The sequence below is a fragment of the Eulemur rufifrons genome, chromosome 13 (genome assembly GCF_041146395.1).
Source record: "Eulemur rufifrons isolate Redbay chromosome 13, OSU_ERuf_1, whole genome shotgun sequence".
In the NCBI taxonomy this organism is placed as follows: domain Eukaryota; kingdom Metazoa; phylum Chordata; class Mammalia; order Primates; family Lemuridae; genus Eulemur; species Eulemur rufifrons.
Window position 1 is genome coordinate 84,399 of NC_090995.1, and position 18,697 is coordinate 103,095.

The following is an 18,697-nucleotide window of genomic DNA, read 5'->3' on the forward strand; positions in this document are numbered from 1 at the left end:
TCTCCTGTAGGACATCTTGGTTGCTTCTAAGTTTTGGCAATTATGAATATAGCTATTGTAAACATATATAGGCATCTATTTGTGTAGACATACATTTTCAACTCATTTGAGTAAATATCAAGGAATGCAATGCTGGATCCAATAGTAAAAGTATGTTTAGTTTTGTAAGAAACTGCCAGACTGTCTTCCAAAGAAGGTATACCATTTTGCATTCCCACCAGCAGTGAATAAGAATTCCTGTTGCTCTACATCCTCTCCAGAATTTGGTGTTGTCACTTTTGGATTTGGGCCACTCTAGTAAATATGCAATGATATCCCATTGTTTATTTTGCAATAACCTCATGGCATATGAGGTTGAACATCTTTCATATGGTTATTTGCGGCCTGTGTATCTTTTTTGATGAAGTGTCTATTCAGGTTTTTTTCCCATTTTTCAGTCACGTTATTAATATTTGCTTCTTTATTATTGAGGTTCAAGAATCCTTTGTATATTTTGAATAACAGTCCTTTATCAGATATGTCTTTTGCAAATATTTTCTCCTACATTGTGGCTTGTCTTCTCATTCTCTTGGTGCAGTGTTCAAGTGCTGAGGATTTTTGCATCTATGTTCATGAAAGATGTTAGTCTGTAGTTTTCTTGTGTAATGTCATCCTCTGGTTTTGATATTAGGATAATCCTGGCCTCATAGAATGAGTTGGGAGGTATTCCTTCTGTTTCTATTTTCTGGAAGAGATTATAGAGAATGGGTATAATTTTTTCCTTGAATTTGGTAGAATTAACCAGTTAACTCATGTGGGCCTGGTACTTTCTGTATTAGAAGGCTCTTAATTACTGATTTCATTTCTTTGATAGATGCAGGCCTACTGAGACTGTCAATTTCTTCTGTTGAGTATTTGTAGATTGTATCTTTCAAAGAATTGGTCCATTTCATCCATGTTATCAAATTTGTGGCTTAGAATTGTCCATAATATTCCACGAGATCTGTAGTGATGTCTCCTCATCCATTTCTGATATTAGTAATTTGGGTCCTTTCTCTCTTTTTTTCTTAGTTTGCCTACCTAGAGACTTATATATTTTATTGCACTTTTCAAAGAACCAGTGTTTGGGGTTCTTTATTTTCTCTGTTGATTTCCTGTTTCAATTTCATTGAATTCTGCTTGCTTTAAACTTAATTTGTTGTTCATTTTTAGTGTCCTAAATTTAAAGCCTACTTTATTGATTTAGATCTTTCTTCTTTTCTAATATATGTATTTAATGGTGTAAGTTTTCCTTTAAGCACTGCTTTCACGGATTTTGATAAGTTGTATTTTCATTTTTATTTAGTTCAAGATATTTTTTAATTTCTCTTAATATTTCTCCTTTGAGCTTTATATTATTTAGAAGTGTGTTGTTTAATCTCCAAGTATTTGTGGGATTTTCCAGCTATCTTACTGGTTTCTAATGTAATTGCATTGCAGTCTGAGAGCAGACCTGGTATGATTTCTTTTAAGTTTGTTAAAATATGCTTTATGGCCCAGAATGTGATCTGTCTTGATAAATGTTCTATGTGATTTTGAGCAGAATGTGTAATGTGCTGTTGTTGGATTAAAAAGTAAAGGGCTGGAGAAATTTATACAGCTACTCTCACTTTTTTTGATTAATGTTAGTCTCTATGTGCTTTTATATTTAAAGTGGGTTTCTTGTAGACAACATATAATTGAGTCTTGTTTTTTGATCAGATCTGACAATCTGTCTTTTAATTGGTGTATTTAGGCTATTGACATTTAAGGTGATTATCAATATAGTTGGATTAATATCTACTATATTGTTACCGTTTTCTATTTGTTGCCCTTATTCTTTGTTTCTGTTTTTGTCTTCCACACTTTTTATGCCTTTTATGGTTTTAATTGACTATATTATGATTCCATCTTCTCTTCTTAGCATATCAAGTATACCTCTTTCTGTACTTTTTCAGTGGTTGCTCTAGAATTTGCAATATACATTTACAACTAATCCTAGTCTACTTGCAAATAACACTATACCACTTCATGAGTAGTATGAATACCTTATAATAACAAAATATTTCTAATTCCTCCCTCCCATCCCTTGTATCATTGCTTTTATTCAGTTCACTGATAAGCATGCATATATATATGGACTTATGTAATGAAATACAATGTTGCTATTTTTATTTCAAACAAACTTATTTGTTCAGTTAAGAACTCACTTATTCTGTCTCTAATGCTTTTCCTTTATGTAGATCCAAGTTTCTGACCTACATTATTTTCTTGTCCTCAGCATAACTTCTTTTTAACATGTCTTGCAGAGAGGTCTACTGGCAACAAATTCCTTCAATTTTTGTTTTTCTCAGAAAGTCTTTATATCTTCACTTTTGAAGGATAATTTCACAGGGTCTAGAATTATAGGTTGGTGTGTTTTTTTCTCTTAACATTTTAATTATTTCACTCTGTGCTCTTCTTGATTGCATGGTTTCTGAGAAGTTGGGTGTAATTCTTAGCCTTGCTAAGGTAAGCTGTTTCTTCTCCTCTGGCTTCTTTTAAGATTTTTTTCTTTATCTTTGATTTTTCTGAAGTTTGAATATAATATGCTTAGATATAGTTTTTTGGGCATTTGTCCTGTTTGGCATTCTCTGAGCTTTCTGCATCTGTGGTTTGGTGTCTGACATTAATTTGGCAGAAATTCTTAGTCATTATTGCTTCAGATATTCCTTCTGTTTCTTCTTTTCTTCTGCTTCTGGTATTCCCATTATGTATATATTACACATTCTGTGTTGCCCCAGAGTTCTTGGACATTCTGGATTTTTTTTTTTTTCAGTCTTTTTTCTCTTTGCTTTTTAATTTGGGAGATTTCTGTTGTAATTCTCTCAAACTAATTTTCTTTCCTGAGCCCATCTACTAATGAGGTCATCAAAGGCATTCGTCATTTTTGTTAACAGTATTTTTGATCTCTAGCATTTCTTTTTTATTTTTTCTTAGAATTTTCATCTTTGTTTATATCATCTATCTGTTCTTGCATGTTGTCTGCTCTTTCCATTAAAGCCCCTAAAGCATATTAATCATAGTGTTTTTTTTTTTTAATTCCTGGTGTGATAACTCCTATGTTCCTGCCATTTCTCACTTTGTTTCTGATACTTGTTCAATCTCTTCAAACTGTGTTTTGCCTTTTAGCATGCCTTGTAATTTTTTTGTTGGCAGTCAGGCATAATGTGCTAGGTAAAAGGAAATGCAGTAAATAGGCCTTTGGTAATGTAGTGGTCAGGTGTGGCGGGGGAGCATTCTATCACCCTATGACTAGCTCTCAGTCTTTTGGTGAGCCTGTGCCCTGGGGCTGTAAGCTTCACCAGTGCTTTTCAGTGCCCCCTCCTTAGGTGGAACAAGATGGCTGGATGCGGCTGAAGTAGTGTATTTCCCTCTCCTCACGTGGAAGGCGAGTGGTGCCTGGAATTGAGGACTTTTTCCTTTGCCCTCATGGAAGGTTAGAGGGAGCTAGAGCTGGGTATTTCCCTCCTCCCACATGGAAGGCAAGAGCCACCTAGAACTGGGCATTTCCCCTTCCCCCAGATACATTAGGCCCTGATCAAAGCCGAGCATGTTAGGGTCTGCTCAATAGTTTTTCCTCAGAACAGGCCTTGTTGAGAAAAACAAAATGGTATGTTTTATTTCAAAATGGTTCCTTTTCTCCTCTCCTGCCACAATCAGGTACAGTTGTCTGAGCCTCCAACAGTTCACAATTACAGTTCAGGTTTTCCTACCTCTTAATTGATTCCTGCAAATGTTTCTGTGATTCTCTGTATCTGCCTCTCTGTCTCTCCAATTTTGGGGGCAGCCCTTTGTTCTGTGACCACACTTCTCTGATGGATCTATATTGAGTTGTTGAGAGTTTTCAGTATTTTCCTTTTTATTTGTTGTTAGCATAGACTGGCAATTTCTAAGCTCCTGACATGCTATACCAGAAACTGCAAAGTTGTGATTTTTATCATTGTTCCCAAGATGGTTGGTTGGTCCTAATTTACTAATTCATAAGAACCAACATTGCCTAAGACCAGTTTGTTGACTTGTTTTACTTTTCAGTGATGGGTATATTCATTCTGCTTCCTGAAGTAATCTCTTCTCCATATATTTGGTAAAATATGTAGTATTCAAAAGGTTGCTTGTTTATATGAAATTGGAGCAGTGGGTCTTCCCATGCATAGTTCATCCCATTTGTAGAATAGCCAGAGTTAACAAAATAGTAATTGAACTCTTTAGGGAAAAAAGAAAAAAATCACAATCAATAGAGAAAGGCACAAAACCGGTGTTTGGATAAGATAAACTCTATGTAATTTGGTGTTTTTCATATAATATTGAGGGCCCAGCTGCAATTAGAAAGTAGGGATTTCTACTGTGCAGACCAGCATGGATATGTGGCTTCTTCCAGCGCCATGAGAGTAGGAATTGATACAGTGTGAGGTCAGTAGTCCAGAGCCAAGGAGAGTCCAGGATACCAGAAATACAACTAACCTAAAATCCAAACCTGGTAGAATGACCACAAAGCCACAAAGAACTTGTAGATGATAACACAAAGTACATTCCATAGGAATTAGGAAGTAAAAAAGATATAAATAATTTTAGAGTGAGTTAGCCTTCAGTATAAAAGAAAGTATAGATTGACTCTTATTCCTTGCATAGAAATACAAGGTTTCCAGATTAATTACCAAAAGTCAGTGAGTTATTTTCCATATTAACACTGAGGTTTGGAATGAAGTAGGAAAATAGATTATTGTTAAGTTTCTAGGTGTGCTTTGCTATGTGATGTCAGTTAATGTTTCATTGTCAGACATAGCATATATAATGATTTTAATCTGCATCATTCTTCAGTTTCTCTTTATATGTGAATATAAATCTAATAAAGTGAGATTATCATCTTGCAGATCAATATGAATCCTCTCCAGTCCTTATTTTCATTCCTGTCATCCACTTCCAACATCTCAAATCTCAGTGACTGATGTAAACCACAAAGAATGTTCACAGTCTTTTGAAACATTGTTCTAAATAATAAATTTTAGCACATACATTGTCCTAGAATTCTAATTTTTTTTCTTAGGGTTTTTTATATATACAGTAGTCCCCCCCACCTTACCCATGAGGATATGTTCCAAAATCCCCAGTGGGTGCCTGAAACCCTCCATGTCGGTAGTATTGAACCCTATATATTCTGTTTTTCCTATGCTTACATACCTATGATAAAGCTTAATTTATAAACTAGGTACCATAAGAGATTACTAATTATAACTAATGATAAAATAGAACAATTATAATAATACTATAGTAAAAGTTATATGAATGTGTTGAGGCTAAGAATACTGAGTTTTAGAAATGCCCCCTGTATTTTTTGAGACAAAATTTGATTTCAGAAGTCAAATAAGGCTTTGCCTTAAAGAAAAAATAAATGTGTTAGTTCAAAAGCTGCCTTGCCTCAGGAGGGTGTCTCCTTGGTCAGTGACAGCTGCATTTCAAAGAGACAGCTGTAAGCTGGGCCTATGGTTCTCCCCTGTTTTGAAAGACAAGGCAGGCCTCACCAAGAGCCATAGGTTGCCAGAGCTGATCATCAAAGGCTGCTGGAGATGAGAGCTGATCAAATAGATACGCTAATGCCCAAGCCAGGCCCAGACGGAACCATGTGGTTAAAGTAATTAGTACAAGGCACAGCTCATGTTGACTTCTGAGATCATCTCTGTTTCCAAAAACACAATTACTGGAGCCAAGATGTCTCTGTTTTTTGCTAAAGTAATAGCCTTATCATAAAACTTAGAAGTTTGCCCTAAGAAGATTTTGTAACTCATTGTTCACCTAGATAGCGTTAGTTAAAGGATCTGTAGTGGCCTTTTAGAAGACTTTGACTCTAAACCAAACTGCCTGTTATGTAAATCCCATTGCCCTTGACAACCTAAGCATGTATCTGCCCTGTAAATACCCATGTAAAAAGTTCAGTCTTTGTTATATCTCCGCGGGAGAGATATATACCTTCCGGATAGCCTCCCTTTGTGTATTTTCATAAACCTTTACTTTATAAACTATATCTTTGGCTCTGTGTATTATTATTTTTTATTTCTGTTTCCCACTATTTTTTCATCCTTTGTGACGACCCCTGCCTGAGAGACCCCACTGGAAAAAAAACCTCTTTGCAGGGAGCATAGCTAACTCCCCACATGAATGTGGTGTGTCTCTCTCAAAATAGCTTATTGTACTATACTCATCCTTCTTGTGATGATATACGACGATACAATTCTACGTGATAAGATGAAGTGAAGTGAACCATGTAGGCATTATGATCTAGCAGGCTAACATTGATCTTCTGTATTCCTGATTCTGTATAACCATCCCTTACCTAGAGTAAATGGCTCGATATCACTTGCTTTAGGGGGATCCCTTGCTGAAGTCTTTGTATAGGCTCAACACTTTCTGGTGCAGCATTTTGTCATTAATTGGAACACTTTTCTGTTGATGTCTTCCACCCACAAATGTAAGGCTTTTTCCATCTTAACTGAGCACTGCCATGCACTGGGGCTGTAAATTTTGCAGATTGGAGATGCAATAGCAAAACCAGCATGAATTTCTTTCCTTGTTTACAATTTCATGGGAAGATTTGTTTTTACCATAGATATTAGCAACCCCAGCATATGATTTTTTTCTTATTAAATTGAGGACTTTCACCTTTTCACTTAAAGGAAGCACTTGACAGCTCCTCTTGGTATATCTGAATTTTTAGCCTTACTACTCTTGCATTTTAGGGGCATTGTTAAGTAAAATAAGAGTTACTTGGGGCTGAGCATGGTGGCCCATGCCTGTAATCCTAGCACTCTGGGAGGCTGAGGTGGGTGGATTGTTTGAGCTCAGGAGTTTTGAGACCAGCCTGAGCAAGAGCAAGACCCCTTCTCTACCAAAAAAGGAGAAAGAAATTAGCTGGACAGCTAAAAATATATAGAAAAAATTAGCCAAGCATGGTGGCGCATGCCTGTAGTCCCAGCTACCTGGGAGGCTGAGGCAGGAGGATGGCTTGAGCCCAGGAGTTTGAGGTTGCTGTGAGCCAAGCTGATGCCACGGCACTCTAGCCTGGGCAATAGAGTGAGACTCTGTTTCAAAAAAAAAAAAAAAAAAAGATAAAAAAAAGAATATGGAGAAATTGAAACCCTTACACATTGCTAGTGTGAATGTAAAATGATGCAGCCACTTTGGAAAACAGTTTGGCAGTTTCTTAGAAAGTTAAACACAAACTTACCTCACAACCCAGTAATTCTACTCCTAGATATCTACTCAGGAGGAAAAACTAATGTCCACACAAAGACTGGTGTGTGAATGCTCATAGCAGCATTATTCATAATAAACATGCAAGTGTCCAAGAACTGGCGAAGGAATGAGCAAAATGTGCCATATCCATGCAATGGAATACTACTCAGCAATAAAAACGAGCAAGCCACTTAAACACATTACAACATGGATGAGCCTCAACAACATTATGCTCAGTGACAGAAGCTAGACACAGAAGACCACACATTTGTATGATCCCATTTATATGAAATTTCCAAAAAGGCAAATCCATGGAGACAGAAAGCAGATCAGTGGTTGCTGGGGCTGGGGTAGGAATGAGGATCAACTGTAAATGATTCCAAAGGAAAAATAGTCTAAAATGGGATTGTAGTGATAGTTGCACAACTCTATAAATTTACTAAAAATTGTTGAACACTTAACAAAGGATACATTTTATGAAATTACATCTCAGTAAAGCTGTTAACAAAACAAAACAAGCAAACTTGTTAGGCATTGTTTTATTTACTTATTTATTTATTTAGTTTTAGAGACAGGGTCTCACTCTTGCTCAGGCTGGTGTCAAATTCCTGACCTCGAGTGATCCTCCCGCCGCAGCCTCCCAGAGTGCTAGGATTACAGGCCTGAGCCACCGTGCCTGGCTCCAGAGCTCTTTTCAAAAATGGAAACTTCATACCCATTAAAGAATAACTTCCCATTCCCTCCTCCCTCAGCTCCTGACAACCACCAATTTTCCAAGAATAACGCTACCTGGGGTTCCTCATACAGCAGAATCACGCAGCATTTTTTTTTGTAACTGGCTTATTTCACTGAGCATAATGTCCTTGAAGTTGGCCTGTGTCAGAAATGCCTTCCCTTTTAAGGCTGGATAATATTACACTGTATGTATACACAAGCCACATTTTGTTTACCCGTTCATCCTCCATGGACACATGGGTTGCTTCCACCATTTGGCTAAGGTGAATATCCCGCTATGAACATAGCTGTACAAATATCTCTTCGAGAGCGAGACCCTTGTATTTTTACATTTTTAAAGTATATGAATGTACTACCTATTTGAAAAAAAAAAAAAAGAATTAAAAGGTTGAAATACAAATAACTAAAACTGAAAGTTGTGCTCTTTCGTCCCACATCCCTTTTGGAGGTTCCTGGGCAGCCCCTTGGGGACAAGCGGGTGCGGTCCCCACACCCTTCCTCCCCAGTCTTTGGGTCAGTAGCCGGGCTCTCCTGGGCAGCAGCCGCGCAGGGCAGCCCCGCAGTGCCCTCGCCTGCCCGCAGCCCACCCAGGCCACATTCCTGGGTGACTCAGGGCCCAGGCAGCCCAGAAAATCCGCTCCAAGGATAAGGCTGCAGCTCGCCCGGCCGCGTCCTGGGGCCTGCAGCCGCCGGTTTTCCCATTTGGAAACTCCTTAGACGCCTCCACTTCCAAGGAGCCGGTCTCCTCCCTGGTGCCCCGCAGGCCGGCCAGGAAAGGAAGGCAGGGAAGCCTGGGGACCAAGCACCCTCTCTGTGCTGGGACCCCAGGCCTTATCCCCCAAGAAACCGCCCTCCCTTGTCCTCAATTCCAGAATCCTCAAATGCCTGGAAACCAAACTTACAGGATGGCAAAAACTGACCTGACCTGAGTCCAAGTTGTAGACTACTTATCCTGCTTAGCAGTGAACATGCATGTTTGCTGCGGAAATGTCCATGTTTGCTCATAGGGTGCTGTTCTAGGTCCCCTGGGGGTGCTATAGAACATACAACTCACGCACCAAACTCCTTTCTAATATCTGAAAAGTTCTGAGTTCCAGACCACACCTGGGCCCAGGATTTTCAATAAGAGGCTGTGGGTCTGTGTTATACCCATTTTACAGAGCAGAGTCAAGGCTCAGAGAGGTGAAGTCACAGCTGGGAAGGGCTGGAGTCTGAGCCTGAGTTCCCCTCTCCCTCACCCAGCTGCTGCAAAGCTCTGCCCACCCTCTCTTTCCCACCCCTCTCCCATCCCTCCGCTGAGAAGCTTTCCTAGTCCACCTTAGCCGTGGCTATTGTCCTTCTTGACAAATGACCTTTCCTTCTTGGGTCCCAGAGCCAGCCCAGCACCCACTACTTATGGGCACTTGTTGGGCGACAAGGGATCTTGGTGATTAAGCCTCGACTCAGGGCTCCAATTACAATACCCAGGACAGAGCCTTTGGCCACTTTTCAGCTATGTGACCTTGGGCAGGTTACTTATCCCTTTGGTGCCTCAGTACCTTCATCTGTAAAGGGTTGTGATAGTTGTACCCCTGTCACAGGGTTGGTGTGAAGATTAGAGAATGTGGCCTGGCACGGGGCTGCCAGGTAAGACACAGGACACTCACATTGCATGGGACATACTTAGGCTAAAAAATTATTCAGTGTTTATCTGAATTTCAAATTGAAGGGGCATCATTTATCTTTATTTGCTTAATCTGGCAACTTTAGCCTGGCACAGAGTTCGTGCCCAGTATATGTCAGCTGGCATGTTAATAATTAATGTTGCATGGCATGCCAGGCTTATCGTAGTATTGGCACATGCCTAATCGTCCTCCACTGGATTAAAAATGCTTTGAGACAATTCATTCATTCACTTAATTATTTACTGGGTGCCTCCGGCATGCAAGTCACAGTTCTAAGCCTTGGAGATACAGCAGTGAACCAGACCTGGGCCCTGCCTCCAGGGAGCTTCCAGTCTGGCAAGGAAGATGAATGTTAAACACCAGTTATCAAAAATGATTAATAATTATTGTTATTGTCCCAGCTGCAATGAGAGTCTATGGGGGCCTCATAATTTCCCAGCTCCTCCCTCACCCCTGCCCCCATGGGTGCCTGGGCAGCGGTGCGGCAGAACGGGGCTTGGCCAGCATGCTCCTGCTCCCTCCGGAGGAGGGCTGGAGAGTCCAGTGGTGTCCCTAGTGGGGGAGCTGGGCCACCCCAAGCTGCTCACACTCTCTCCCCACCTCCCCTGTGAATGGAGCAAGTTGGCCGGTGGCAAGGGTAGCGGAGGAGAGACCCTGCCTGAGGTCATGGTGGGTCTGGGCTACACCCACGCCCTCATCTTTGGGAACACTTGCCGCTTCAGCAGGCTCTGCATGGGCGCCAAGAGAAGGGGTTTAGGGAGAAGAGTCTGTGTGGTGACATCAGGGGAGCAGAGGGCCTTACAGACCAATCAACCTGACATTTGATAAATGAGGAAACTGAGCACTCAGAAGGGAAGTGACTTCTGAAAGTCACGGAGATCTTTCCTGGTGTAGCTGCTACCAAAACCCAGGCCAGAGTCCCTCCCCCAACCCCGGGGCACAGTGTTAAAGGAGAGGGGTCCTGTGAGTTCATGGCCCTTCTCCCAAACTGGGAATCCCCTCAGGGGGTCCCCTCTCTCCCACATCCCTCAGGCAAGTTTCGGTGTGTTTCAGGCCCCGCCCCTGTGCCCCTGTCTGCCTCTCCCGGCAGCGGGGCCACTGAAGGCCAACCTCAAACACCAGATCAAGCTGGCCTTGAAAGTTTCACTTCCCAAGGGCTGTGGTGGCTGCAATCTGGGTATGGGGATCTGACACCCCCAGGGCCCCTTGCCAGCTCCTCGCAAAGCCTGGCCAGGCTCTCTGAGAGCAGGACCCTGTCCTCCATTCTCCCTGGCCCATGGTGTTATTTCAGGCCTCCAGCCCAGGACCAGGGCTTCTCTGAGCATGCGCACATCCAGCCCCAGAACCACCCACTGGCCCAGCAGTCCCTGGTCCTCCATATCGTCCACACCGCACAGGGCAGCCCTCTTACCATCCTAGCATGACTCCTCTCTGGCCCATCCCTGGCCCACAGCCACTGCCTTCAGGAAGCCCTCCTCTCTCCTGGCAGCCTGGCGTCATATGGAGTCCCAGGGCCTAATGTAGACTCTGCCATCGCACATCCTGCGTTCACCTTCTGCTGCTACCTCTCCTAGCTGTTTGGCGGTTCCAAATGTCCACAAGTTATCCGGCACTCCTCCCATCGAGAACTGGTCTTCTCTCCTTGAAGCTGAGCCAGCCTTATAGAGGACAGTGACAACAGGACATGGCAGAGCAATGCTATGTGATTTCTAAGGTTCAGTCTTAAGGACAGTTCAGCTCCCTTCAAGTTCTACAGGGACACTCACCTTCAGAGCCCTAAGCTGCCATGGAAACGGTGCAAGGCCATGTGTAGGTGTCTGGTCCACAGTGTCAGCAAGGGTCCCCGCCAACAGCCAGCATCAATTGCAGGAAGTTGGGGGGGGCGGTAGGGTGGAGGGTGGTTGCACTTAGAGAGGAAGGGATAAGCCAGAGATGCCATCAGCAGTTCTATGAGCTCCTCGGTCAGGACTCACCAAGTGCTGGGACCCCACTCGGCCCAAATCTGGCTCCATGTTGTCTGGTCTCCGGAGACATGTGGGCTCAGGGGGCCAGACAGCCTCTCCCACCTGGGCTCACAGTAACGAGACAGGCCTGGGCCTGGGGGCTGCCCCAGCCCTTGAGCGAGCATCCTCCCTCCTGGGGCTCCCGCCCAGGCGGAGTGCTCTCATGACAGCAGGGTGGCAGCCGTGGTGGTGGGTGCTGTAAACCGCACCAGCTCTCTGACTGACTTTGCGTTCCCTCTGTTTCTGTGTCTGGGAGGCAGAGTGTGAGCCCATGAAGGCAGCGATGTTTATCTCGGCTGTAATCTGCTGCAGCCTCAGCACCTACCTGTGTCTGGCATGTAGCAGGGGCTCAAAAACCACTCACCGCATAAATAAATGGACCGAGAGCACGCTCGCCACCATGGGCCAGGGCAGCTGCGGGGAGCTGAGCTCCCTCCTCTGTGAGATGGGGCTGTGACACTGCCTACCTGCCAGAGGTGTGGCGGGTCACCTGACGGGGTGGACTCCACATCTAAGGCTTATGCCTAATGTGTCGTAACACTCAGTGGGCCTTGCTGGGCCTGTTACCTTTATCAGTTGTCACAGGCTACTAGGTGAGCACCCTCCAACCAGAAAGACAAATTCAGGCTTCCTGGTGCCTCTTGGCCCAGGCTCCATGAAGACTCCCAACCTGTGAGCATTGTGACCCTCCAGGCAGACAAGGCACCTCCTTGGGGATCCCATATGCCTGTGCGTGTCCCCAGTCCCAGCTCTGGCACACCGATCACTTGGCGGCCTGTGAAATCCCAGGGTTTCGGGACTGGACCTTACCCCCTGCGTTGCAGGGTCTAGCCCCACTCCTGCCCGGGCTGCGGAGTGGACACTGAGGGCACTGAGTTGGTCAGAGCTTCCCCTGACATCACCTGACACCCTTCCATCTAGCAGACTTTGTCCCAAAACACCACAGCCTCCCTCCCTCCCACGGTAAGGTCCACTGCTCTGTAATAGCCAAGATGGTGACCACAGGGCCAGTTTCTTCCCATCCCCTGCCCCTAGGTGGGAGTCCCATGGCAAGCCTGTCAGGACAAAGGAGAAGGTACACGGGTCCCACCTGCACACACGGATAAGGCAGCCTTGGCCCTCTGGGAGGCACCTGCCTGTTCCACGGAAGAGAGACCGCAGGGGGCCTGATGGCTCGTCCAGTGCCCCAGGGTCCCCACCAACCCCCTCGTGGTGGGAGAGTGGTCTCTGCGCTGCTGTTAGGTGGCGCCTCTCTGCCCAGGGGAATTCTCTGCAGAGGAGCGGGACTGCGGAGGTGGGCCCACCCCTGCGCCCTTCATCCACTCACACCTGGGTCTGAACCGAGTGCTCCAGAGCCGAGGGGGGTGGGGAGACTAGTGCTGCTGGCCTGGAAAGAGCTGGGCAGAAAGCTTCAGTCTGGGAGTTCTAGGCAGTTCTAGAAAAGGTAGTTAACTCACACTAAATGTTAGTTACCTTCTCACCCCTCGGACCCTCCCACTTTCCCCCGTGTCCTCGGCCACTCACAAGTCCCTCTCCCCGTCCTTCTCTTACCCCACCCCACCCCGCGCTGGCCCGCTGGAAAGTCTGTCTGCCAAGTGTGGCCTCAGCTTGGCCACCTCCCTGTCCAGACTCTCTCTAGGGGCTTTGGGGTTCTCAGGGTTCCCCTACTTCCGTGCCCTGGTGGAGACGTCCCAGCAGCCTTTTCCAGAGGAAACACCTCCGGGCCAGCACGTGGAGGTTGGTACCCTCCTCTTCCCTTCTGCAGCTTCCAGACTGTTCCTCATCCTTCCTCCTTCACCCCTTGGCTTCTCTGGACACACACCAGCCAGTGCTGGCGCCCAGCACCTCCACCTCCACCTCCAGCCACTCCCCTCGCTGGGGGGACTTGGCTCTCCTGGTGCATGGCATTTGCAATACCCAGACGACAGCATCCTGACCACCTCACCTCCAGACATCACTTCCTCCCCTGCACCCAGCTGCCCACTCCCACGGCCACGCCCCAGAGCTCGTCCTTGTTGCTGACAGCACCGTCCCTGCGTTTGCACCCTGACCACAGCTCTTGCACCTCCAGCTCACTTTCTCTGGGGCGGCTCCTGCTCAAGTTCCACTCTCTCACGGCCACCACGTTTCCCCTGTCCCCTCCCTCCTTTCCCAACTTGGAGTCCATGGTCTACCATTTTGATTTTTCTCTGGCAACAGCCCCAGCTCTTGACCCTTTTCATCTTCACCTGGCGGAACCTCACTGTGGCTGAAGCTGAATGTCCACTGTCTCCACCTGCAGCAGGGAAGAGTCAGTAGCTGGGACTCTCCCACGGCCAGGCTGCCTGGGTGCACCTTAACCTCAAACACAACTTGGCACTGCCTGGAAACTTCCCTTCTCCTGGTGTGGACACTGACAGAGCTGGATGCGGGGGAAGGGCCGGGGAGGGGAAGAAGAAAGGATGCAGAAGTTAGACATTTCTGGCTGGAGCCATAGGGTTGCAGTGGTGCCGTTTTCTGGAAAGATGGGGAGAAATAGGTTTGGAAGAGAAATCAAGGCTTCTGGAATTGGTTCTGACAGTTTTATCTCTCACATAGACCTTAAGCCAATGTGGATCTTCCCATCTCTGCTGCCTCCAGCGTGGCCTGGTGATGGTGTGGAGACGTCAGCCAGGACACGCTGGTTCACCTCTGTAGAACTTTTCAGTGGACTCGAATCTTACTGTAGGGACCAGGCACGGTGGCTCATGCCTGTAATCCTAGGACTGTGGGAGGCCGAGGTGGGAGCATCACTTGAGCTCAGGAGTTCAAGACCAGCCTGAATAAGAGTAAGATCCCATCTCTACTAAAAATAGAAAAATTAGCCAGGCCTGGTGGTGCACACCTGTAGTCCCAGCTACTTGGGAGGCTGAGGCAGGAGGATCATTTGAGCCCAGGAGTTTGAGGTTGCTGTGAGCTTGGCTGATGCCACGGCATTCTAGCCTGGGCAACGGAGTGAGACTCTGTCTCAAAAAAAAAAAAAACCTCTCACAGTAGGATGAATCCAAATGTCGACAAGCCTTTCCTAATCTGGCTGCTGGCTTCCTCTTCCATCTCATCCCTTTCTCTCCCCACTTCACCCCATCGAATATTCTAGTTCTCCGGTGACACTCAGGTACTGTCCCTCCGATGCCCAGGTACTGTCCCACACTGCCGGACCCTTTGCATTTGCTGCGAGCTCGGCGTGGCACGTTCCTCCCATGGCTGGAGGTTTCTCCAATGGCACCTTCTTAGAGAGCCCCCCGACTGACCAGAGTGATGGGCCCAGTCTCTCCCCATAATATCACCCGTTTGTTAGGTTTTACACAGAGTTTATCACACTTGCAGACTGCCTTGCTGGTTTGTTTACGAGTTCGTTCTTCCCCACTCCATGAGGGCCTTGCTGGCCTTCCCTGCTTTGCATTCCTGGCACCTGGCACGTGCTCAGCACTTGATACACATTTACTAAATGTTTGAGTACGGGAATGGACGGACGGATGGACGGATGGACGATGCCTTTCTGTAGGGCTGCTGTGAGCATGAGGCGTGATACTGGGTGGCAAATCACTCTGGAAATTGGCCTGTGCTGCACATGGTAGGTGTTTTGCCCCAACGCCATACCTTGCACACAGTAGGGGTTCAGTAAGTGCTGATGAATCAACTCGCATGACATGAGACAGGATGTAGGGTGTGAAGGAAGTGTAGACAAAGTGCTAGGGCTTGGGGTCTCATAATAGGCGGGGTGAGGGAGGCTGAGGGCCTCTCCAGTCTCATCCCTCTGGCCTCTGCCTGTCCACGACAACTGCAGCCCATCTGCCCCCCACACCCTGCTGCTTCCCACCTCCAGGCCTTTGTTCACCAAGTGCCACCCTTCTGGAATACTGTCAGAAGGGCCACTGCCCACGCAGCCCTCACTACGTAGCTATTACCTGATTTCCCACAGATGCTGACTGAACACCACCTACTCTGCGCCCATCACCGTACCGGCCACTCAGAATCAGAGACAGCCAAGGACGAGGTGGAGGTCCCTGCCCTCGTGGAGCTTACAGTCTAGTGGGACAGAGCAAGCAGTCCAGCAATCAAAACATTAACCTCGGCAGAGCGTGGTGGCTCACACCTGTAATCCTAGCACTCTGGGAGGCCGAGGCAGGAGGATCACTCAAGGTCAGGAGTTCGAGACCAGCCTGAACAAGAGTGAGACCCTGTCTCTACTAAAAATAGAAAGAAATTATCTGGACAGCTAAAAATATATATAGAAAAAAATTAGCCAGGTATGGTGGCACATGCCTGTAGTCCCAGCTACTCGGGAGGCTGAGGCAGGAGGATCGCTTGAGCCCAGGAGTTTGAGGTTGCTGTGAGCTAGGCTGACACCACAGCACTCTAGCCTGGGCAACAGAACAAGAGTCTGTCTCAAAAAAAAAAAAAAAAAAAAAAATGGCTAAGATGGTAAACTTTATGTTATGTATATTTTACCACAATGAAAAAAAATGTAAAGGTACAAAAGTAAATCTCATTCCGGGGAGGCTGAAGCAGGAGGATCGCTCAAGCTCAGGAGTTCGAGACCAGCCTGAGCAAGAGTGAGCTAGAAAAAATTAGTTGGATGTGGTGGTGTGTGACTATAGTCCCAGCTAAGGGGTCTACAGAAAGAAAGAATAAAAAAGAAACCTGATATCACATGTCACATATAGAAGGTAACTGTAAAGTAAATAAAATAAAAATATTAATAAGACCATGTTATCGTTCCATCTATTAATCACTAATTGTCTTTCTTTTTGTTGTGTTGTTTTTTCTGCTAGTGGCCTTTCTGGCTGGCCGGCGGCTGTGGCTGGAGTCCTGATTCCCGCAAGAAGGAGAAATTAACGAGGGAAAAAAAGATGTTTCTTTCTCCTCAGTGTAATCAGAGTTAGAAAGAACCAACTTTCTCATCTTGCAATTCTGTGTTAATGGTCACCCCAGGGTGCCCTGGTGCATGGTGTAGGTCCTTGAACCTCCCAGAATCATGTCATGTGCCACTCGCTTCATCAGTCCTACATTTCAGGAGACACAACTGGGACATGGATGCAATGAAGGCTTTAAGTCAGAGTTGACATAACACGACTAATATTTTAGACAAATCATCCAGGCGGCAATGTGGTCAGCAGCAAAGGCGCAGGCAGGAAACCCAGCTGCCCTGAGGAGAGGAGGTCCAGGTGGGACGTGTGGAGGGTCCAGCCTAGGAGGGACTGGAGTGAGGTGGGGGCGGGAAAGCTCAGAGGTGCAATCCGGGCAACGTAGTGACTGGCTGACATGGGGAAAGGAGCCATCTAGGGGGACTCCGGGATTTGTAAATTTGGGGAGGAGGAGGAGAGAGGTGGCAAAGACAGGAGAAGGCAGTTGTGGGGGGTGTGTTGTGTTTCAAGTATCCGCAGGACCTCAGAGGGAGAGTCGTTCATTCATTTATTCATTCATTCATTTCACAAATATTTTCTGAGTCCGAGCAGGTGCTGGGGGTGCATTGGTCCATCAGACAGACAAGATTCCTGCTGCGATGGAGCTGAATGTTTGCGGGAAAGGCAGACACTGGGAAGGGCAGAAAGAGACAAGCAAAGAAGAAGCAGTGGGAGGTATGCGTGGGGCTCAGGGCTCTGGGCTGCGTGGGGGATTTGGGGTCCGGCAGCACAAGTGCGGAAAGTAAAGCTGTCTGGGTGGGTGAGCCTGCTGGGGAGGGGGCGGAGTGACCTGAGCAGGGGGGAGGGCAGCCCACCAGGGTCCCTGGGCTGCAGGGGAAGGAATGCCCGCATAGAAAACCGCCACGGAGCAATCAGTGGGGGAGGGGAGCTTCAAAGACAGGACAATTGACAGGTTCATTCATTTATTCAATCAACCTTCACTTGGCCCCTTCTGTGTGCCAGGCTCCGGGCAACAAGAGACGAATGAGAAGTCTCACAGGTGTATGGACCGAAAATTACTAGGCAAGGCCTCATGAGGGAGATTCTCTTAAGTACAGGTAACTTACACGCGGAGGGGACACAGAGGATGGGGATGCGCATTGTTTTAACCCACACACAGCCAGCGCCCAGACCGCGCCCTTCACGAATGCGGATCCGCACAGCCCAGAGCGTTCCGGTGAAGGGGCGGTGGGTGGGGGGGCGTCGGGGAAGGCGTCTTGCAGGGAGGCGGGTGGGAGGGTGTAGAGCACACGCCAGGGGCTGGGGAGAGAAGTGGGCAGGGAAGTGCGGGCAGTCGTTAGGGATGGGAAGGGCGGGCAGAGGCGCCCCGGCGCAGCCCCGTGGCCTGAGCTCAAAGCCACCCTCTGAGGGGCAGTCCCGGCCTGCTGAGGACCGCCCTGTGCCTGACCCCAGCCCAACACTTCCTGGTCCGGGCCTCCCCTTACTGCCTCCTCCTTGAGTACACATCGGCCTCATCCCGCAGTCTCGGACGCTCAGGGCCGGACTGAAACCTGAGCGCCGGGGTGCAGAGACCGACAGGACTTCAGGGTTCTCTCGGCCGATGTGCACAGTGGCCCAAAGCTCCCTCTAACCTGCCCTGGCGGTCCCGCTTCGGAATCACCCCTTGGACAAAAGGCCTCTGGCGCCCCCTCCTGGCAGCTCTGCTTCTAGACTCCCAAACGCTGCTCTGCCGCAGACCGCACCCGCGTGGCCTGAACTCATCCAGGCAGTGCCAGCCGGGCGGGATGCGTGTCCGCCTCGCGCTGTTTACCTGAACACCGGCAGCCTCCTAACTGGGCCCCTTCCTCCGTCCTTCAGCCACCGCTGGGAGAATCTCTGTAAGAGCCTATCTGTGGAACGCTACCGAGCAATACAAGTAAGGAACGATCGATCCCCACAGCAACTGGATTGGGTCTTAGGGCCCTATGCGGACTGCAAAAAGCCAATCTCAAACATACCGCGTGATTCCACCTATTAACATTCTCAAAATGAAACATTTATAGTGATGGAGAACGACAGGGTTGCCAGGGATGAGGGAAGGAGAAGGAGGATGTGACTATAAGGGGAAACGTCAGGAATTTCTTCTCCAGAATGGAACATTCTG

At 47.1% G+C, this 18,697-nt stretch overlaps 1 pseudogene; it reads left to right on the plus strand.

Annotated features, from left to right (window-relative positions):
* LOC138393903 (centromere-associated protein E-like) overlaps positions 1–17,634 on the plus strand; it is a 64,773-nt pseudogene extending 47,139 nt beyond the window's left edge.
* Positions 17,635–18,697: the final 1,063 nt, after the last annotated feature.